Genomic DNA, 6,586 nt, shown 5'->3' on the forward strand with positions numbered 1-6,586 from the left:
CCGCCGCCAATCCCATCTCGGGGGATTCAGGAGATCACCTACGGCACCCTGCCGGAGAGGGGAATCATCTCCCGGAGGACTCTACATCACCATGATCGCCTCCGGGCTGATGTGTGAGTAGTTCATCCTTGGACTATGGGTCCATATCAGTAGCTAGATGGTTGTCTTCTCCTCATGTGCTATCATGTTAGATCTTGTGAGCTGCCTATCATGATCAGGATCGTCTATTTATAATGCTACATGTTGTGTTTGTTGGGATCCGATGAATATGGAATACTATGTCAAGTTGATTATCAATCTATCATATACTAGATGATTCTCTTGCACGTTGCTGCGGCATTTGTTCTAACTTATTTTAAACACATATGCATATCAATGAAAAATGAATCACCAAACTTAATAAGAAGATCTCGGCGTTGTAGGGGAAAATTAATATAGTGTGCTATCAAATATATGTTAAACATTGGTGAGTAGAGCAAAATGAATCAATAAGCCATGACTCATTGATGCCAAGCATTGGTACCTATGACAATAAATTATGCAAACACCGTGACTCTCTGATCTGAAGATTTTTTCAGAGAGATTAATTTAATTGGCTCAACTAAAATTTTAGAAATACATGGATGAGTCACAAAAAAGAGTTACCACAATATTGGTCTGATATATAAATTCGTACAGAAATATGTAAAAAAAATCGACATGAAATTTGGCCACTGGAAATGAAAGTGCATATAGGAATCTAGGAGTTTCCTTTTTTGCGGGAGTTGAATGAAAAAAACACAATGAAAAGTCGCATAGTTCCCTTGAGAAAATATTGTACAGATAAATTCCATAGCTGCACTATATGGGTGGTTCTTGAAAGCTATAGCTGTTAATTAACTAGCAATGAGGGGCGCGGCGGCACGCCGCGCCATATGGTGACTGATTGGTAGTACTCACTCCTTCACAGTTTATTAGGCGCGCGCGTACCCTAGGTCATCAATTTAACCTATATAATTTAAATTATATAATACAAAAATTATATCATTAGAAAATAGAACATCTGAGCTTTCTAATGATATAACTTTTATAACATATAACTAATGCTAACTTGATCAAATTTGCGACCTAGAGGTACGTGCGTGCCTTATAAACTGTGAGAGAGGGAGTAGTTGTTTGCGGAGGCAGGGCAATATAACATGCAAGACTATCATGATATATATATATATATATAGGTATGCTATTCTCGAACCGGTTCGAGAATAACTATTCTCGAACCCTTTCTGAACTTGCTGGTGTTTCCTAGTGAACTTCTCGACGGAATACCAGAATTGCATGTTCGTGCGGACAGTATTTTCATGATGATTTTCAAACCGCTTATCGGATTGACGCGTATAATATACCGTTGGATTCGCACGAAAATTTCGCAACTTTTTCGTGTTCACCGTTTTCCCAAATTCTATATTGATTAAAACTAATTTGAAATATACAAAACAACGTTTTCGCGGATTTCCCTATTTTTGTACAGTTTTGGGGTTCCAGTTTTCAAACCGTTTATCGGAATGATGCGTATGATATGTATGATATGCCGTTGGAAAGCTGCTGACTAGGCGCACCTTTTTCATGAAGAACACTTTTCTAAATTCTTTATAGTTTAAGAGCAGATTTAAAAATACGTGATTACGTTTTGCGAACTTCTCAGTTTTTCGAACTGATTTTGGGGCTTATTTCCGAACCACTTATCGGAATGTTCCAAATGATATTGCGTTGAAAAGATATTGATTAGGCGAATCTTTTTCATGTTGAATAGTTTTCCAAATTCTAAATGGTTTTAGTTTAATTTCAGAAATACATAAAAGTGAAGATAACGCCGACACAAGAACATTTCGAAATTGGCTCATCTAGATTGATTAGGTGTGGCATTGCGATATGTTGAAGTATTAGTAGAGTTATATTAGTGCTAATTGTATGCTGAGTTGGTCGATTTGCGCAATCGGTGGTTGTACGGACGATTTCTATGCGTATGATTTCCGTCCAGAAAAACAGTGTATGAGGTGCTCGAATATAGAAGTGAACTTCCTTATACATGTTTGTGAACTTCCGATCGCGGTATAAAAGTTTCAGGCATGTAATAAAATTATAGCGAACTTCTGTGGATGTGAACTCCTTCTCCCCTGAATCTGAACTTCCCGACGGACTTCAATATTGTACAGGGCGAACTTCCGAAACTTTAGTCTAGTTTGAAATGAACTTCAGAAAATATAGCAAACTTCCGTCGCATCTGCACTTCTCTAGATACAGATCTGAACTTCCCCTTACCTGCATCTGAACTTCCAGACGGACCTCAACATTGTAAGGAGTGAACTTCCATTTCAAATATGAACTTCTATACGGGGAGTGAAATTCCATACGGAGGTAAGTGAACTTCCCGATGGTGGCAAGTGAACTTCTAAAAATATTTTGCGAACTTCCACATGTTCGAATTGAACTTCCGAGTTGTGTTTGTCTTTTGTTCAAAGTGAACTTCCAAAAATAATGTGAACTTCTATTGCGTTCGAAGTGAACTTCCGATTTTTCATGTTTAGTGATGCAGCAGCCTTCTAAACTTCTGAATTCGGCGAAAGTGAACTTCACCAATTTACGAAAGTGAACTTCTAAATTCTGGCGGATGTGAACTTCCCATTTTTTAAACTCTAGATAAAATTTCTAAACTTCTGAATTTTTTGCGAGTGTGAACTTCCAAGTTTTGCAGATGTGAATTTCCTGATTTTTTGAAATCTGGAGAATTTTCTAAACTTACAAATTTCGTGTATGTGAACATCCAAATTCTGGAGATGTGAACTACTGAGTCTTGTAGATGTGAACTTCCTGATTTTTTGTACTCTAGAGATTTTTTTAATTTTCACATCTGCAGAACTCGATCTGGTTGGGGCGCCGCGGGAGGAGCTTGGCGCGGGAGGAGGGAGGTGGGGCGGCGCAAGCCCTGCGCGCTGCAGGTGGTGGGGGCGGCGGTCGCGGGGGCGCGCTGTAGGTGGTGGGGGCGGCGGTCGCCAGGGCGCGCGGTGGTCGTCGGGGCGCGCGACAGGTGGGGTGGGGGGGGGGGCGGCGGTCATAAGGTGAACTTCTGTTTTATGTTTATACAAAATTGAACGGTGAACTTTTGTTTTATGTTTATATACAAATTTGAACTTCAGGACGATGAAACATCAACTTTTTTCCGAGATTTGGACTTGGAGGATTGAAAATAGTGAACTTCTTTTTACCCCGTGGGTGAATTAAATTACTTTTGCCAAATAAGTGTATTATCTACAATAGACCATTTGAACTTTTTTAACAAATAAAGTGAACTCTCCTTATAATAAAACTGAACTTCAACCAAAAATTAATTTTCACATAAAAGTAAATAAACAAGTGCACTATAGACCTAACGGCTGAGTTTTCTAAAATAAAGAAGCGTGCCATAAAAATTTATGTTACAGTTGTGTACTGCAGGAAATCGAATTTGTTAACACAAAAGAGTAGTCACCCTGCTGTAGAATTGGAACTTCCCGTCAATAAACTGAACTTCAACTTGCATCGTGACATTCAGAAGAAAATGAACTTTCGGCGCACATAAAAGTGAGCTTCCAGAGAAAAGTTTCAACAAACTTCTTGACAAAAGTGGACTTCATATGTATACGTGAACCTCCTAATTGCTGCAGAGTACTAATGTGAACTTTGAACTCTTAGTGAACTTCACGTTAGATGGGGAAATTTTACATTCCTCGAAACATAGAAAATCTCTACAATGTCCAAGTTTTAAAATCAGCAAATCCAAAGTACATGTTTCATTCCCTGAACACTACAGGGAATACATTTTCCCCGGGTTTCGATGGAATAAATACAAAAAAGGAACAAGCACAGTATGGTTCAATGCCTTCAGCTAAAGAAACTAAAATTTCAACAAACCATCTGTCTCTGAACTTCACATAAGATGGGCCATCTGAACTTCAATGCTATCTTAACTGAACTTCACATCACGTTTTCTCTCAGAACCTCTCAGCTCTCTGTTCGACATGGGAAAAAGGGGTGACACAAGTTCACAGAAAAAGAGTTTCAGCTTTCACAAGCAGTTGTTCAACACGTAACACGAAAAAACGTTTGCCCCTGCTACTGAGATGGTGAGCGCTTGCAACATATTTGAAAACGCAGCTACATCGGTGGCAGGCAAGTACTTGTGTCTCCAAGGCTGCGGCACATGCCTCCGTCAACAGGCAATGGCTGGAGCTCACGCCTTATAGAAGGCGCACGTGCGCACGTCCTGAAGGTGGTTCCTAGGGTGTACGGTCCGGTCTGGGGCACAGTAGCTAAGAGCATCTCAAGGGCGTCAGCAGCAGAGCGAAGCAACGCACAACTACTCGCTAGAACCTGAGAAAAAGAAAAAGATCAGATAAACGCACCATGTTTGGATTAAGAAAAAATCACTTGACCAACTTAGTTAAGTACGATGTAAAAGAAGAATTCTTAAACTACCAAAGCGCTAGAATAATTGAGGGGGAAAATAGCAATTGTGTAACTTCATCTTGCGGAAATTCCACCAGCAAGATTGTTTTAGCTCATGTTGCTTATTAGAATTTTGTTCCAAATGGTTGTCAGCTGAACTTCCACATAAAACAAGGTTGAGAATAAGAAATGATGAACTCTTAGATAGAAAAAGGGAAGAACTTCCTGCACTAACGGAGTGAACTTCTGTTTTATTATACAATAACCTACAGAAATATGATAAGTGCAGTGCCTGCAATGACAAGCATGTACTCCTAACTGATAATACCTTGCCTCTATCTAGGCCCTAGTCTTTATTAATTATAGAACTAGCACTCCTAGATGCACCTCGTGCAGTTCATAGTCCACACAAACAGCAGTGCAAGAGTTACATACTCACCAAATTTATAAGAACTTCTACGTATAAAGCTGAATTCCTGGCGTGTTTGAAGTGAACTCCTGACCATGGGCGGAGCCACCCAGCTGCCGAAGCCCGGGCAAAGCTAGTAGGAGCGACAGAGGCCAGCGTTTTGCCAGTGTAAAAGAAATGAAAACTGGTGAGAAATTACACCGCCAAAATCAAGCGAATCAACTGCCAAAAATAAATGAGCGTCTGCCAGTATTTTTACTCTATTTTTTTACAGGAATGTGAACTCTTCCTGGGACTAATCAAACTGCTAAAAAATCACAAGTGAACTCACTTCTCTCCATGTCTATTAAATAGAATTTCACTGGTGATCAAACCATTTTTCAATCAAAACTGAACTTACTATATAGAATGAAATCCCCATGAATACCAAACAAACTACCAAACAAATGCTACAGAAAATTAGGTATATGTTTGCAGCATGTCCGATTATCTTATTACAAGATTATGCTGACTGGAAGCAACTAGAGAACCATATTTAAGGACTCTGAGATGGTAAAATACACAAGGCAACAACAGGTTATGTGCAGATAGTTATCGTTTGATGCCTGTGACTCATCATGCAATTATGAGCAATAAGATAGATAGTGTGACTAGGGTAATCAGATGAAAAATTCCAGTAGTTCAAACAAAATACGAAGATAAGTAGGGTATTATCAAGATGAACAGGCCGACCTGGGTATGAGGCCATCATAGATATGTAGATGTGAATCACTAAAATGCTGCAATTTGTTTCGTAAAGAAAAATTGTTGCAAAGATATAGGAGTTGGGAGGAGGCAGCTTACTTGTGACAAACAGCAACAAACTGAACCGCACCATGGCTAACAGTAAACTGCACCAATATCAAATGTGAATTGCATCACTGCCGCTGGATCAAGATGGCATCATGGTAATGGTAAACCTACCAATAATTAATAACCATAGGAGACATTGTTCAAAATGTTAGACTGTAAGTCATTCTGCTTTAAACAGTGCCAATACAAACCAACTTGCTCGATACTCAAAGAACCAAGGCAATACGTGCAATAGGAAAACTGAACTTGATATACGAATCTAACCCCACACAAAGTAGAAGCGAACTTCCTATACGTTGATTTCTATTACTGATCTTTAGTCGAAATTTGAGTAGAGGAGCAGCGAGCACTATCCACACCTCGGCCAAATGATTCAAGAAACAAAGGTAGCCTCTACATATCACAATTTATGTTTTAACAAGGTAGATATAAATTCAATCCATCAAGCAATTTGGATGCACCAGAATTTAAACAAGCGTGAACTTCTGTTGTTCATGTCGTTGAAGCGGGTTAGAACTAAAAGTGAACTTCTTTAGCTATTGCAAGAACACCTTTTTGTAAATTGTAGGATAGTCAACGAGAGAAACAAATCATTGTGGAAATTATTCTAGAAACATACTTCGTTTTAGACATAAAAGGAAACACCTGTAGGGCACAAATTACACTTACCTTCACTGGACATGGTGAGGAGAAGGAGAGTTCCGAGACGCGCTCGGGGTAGTCCAGCTATTCTTCATAGTTCACTGTGGTGTAGACTCCCAAAGTCTACACGGCAGACTTCCCGGTGGGCAGCTCTTGACAAAAGAGAACTTCTCTCAAGATTCCTACATGTATGAAGTGAATGTCCTAACACAAGTTAATGTA

This window comes from Lolium rigidum, chromosome 3, assembly GCF_022539505.1.
Source record: "Lolium rigidum isolate FL_2022 chromosome 3, APGP_CSIRO_Lrig_0.1, whole genome shotgun sequence".
Classification (NCBI taxonomy): domain Eukaryota; kingdom Viridiplantae; phylum Streptophyta; class Magnoliopsida; order Poales; family Poaceae; genus Lolium; species Lolium rigidum.